The following is an 865-nucleotide window of genomic DNA, read 5'->3' on the forward strand; positions in this document are numbered from 1 at the left end:
CGACTAGTGAACATAAGTTCTGGAGCCCCCGCGCTGCAGCAGGAGGAGCCCGGGAGTGGGGAGCCCGAGCCCGCATGCCCACCCCCTCACGCCCCGCCCCTCACGCCCCGCCCCAATGCCCCGCCCCAATGCCCCGCCCCTCACGCCCCGCCCCAATGCCCCGCCCCCTCACGCCCTGCCTCATCATGCCCCGCCCCAAAGCCCCGCCCCTCACGCCCCGCCCCAATGCCCCGCCCCCTCACGCCCTGCCTCATCATGCCCCGCAGCTGGAGAAGGACCCGGGCAGCAAGGAAGACCCGCCACAGCCAAAGTCAAATAAATAAATAATCTCTTAAAAAAGGATTACCTTAGATTTCTACACTGCAGCCCTCCGTGCCAGCATGTAAGGAAGCCACGTATTTTAAAAAACACTTAAAAACACTTAGAAGGAAGACGAAAGGTGGTCCTCACACCAAAGGTGGTCCTCACACCACGAAGTCAGTCAAGCTTGGATTCCTGTGTAAAGGCGGGGTTGCATGCTTAAATCACATTCTTGTCCTTTGTTCGAAAAAGATGATTTAGTTAAAAGCAACAGGAGCCGTCAAATTCACAAGAACTTATAAAGCACACACCTTCCTGGAAAATTTTACTTGAAAATATGTTTTAGCCGCTGAGATAAGAAGGGAAAATTAGCTCAAAAGAGGAAAGGTCATCCATGGAAACACTGACCAAGGCCATTGAGACCAGTTTAGAAAAGAACAAAACGTCTATATCTACCAAGTTACCAAAATAATCTGCAAAATATAAAAGGGACAACAAAAGCTACCGGGAATAGAACCCCCAGATTAAATGAACAAAAGGCAAGAAGTTGGGGGCAGAGAGGCAG

The sequence above is a fragment of the Cervus elaphus genome, chromosome 26 (genome assembly GCF_910594005.1).
Source record: "Cervus elaphus chromosome 26, mCerEla1.1, whole genome shotgun sequence".
Classification (NCBI taxonomy): domain Eukaryota; kingdom Metazoa; phylum Chordata; class Mammalia; order Artiodactyla; family Cervidae; genus Cervus; species Cervus elaphus.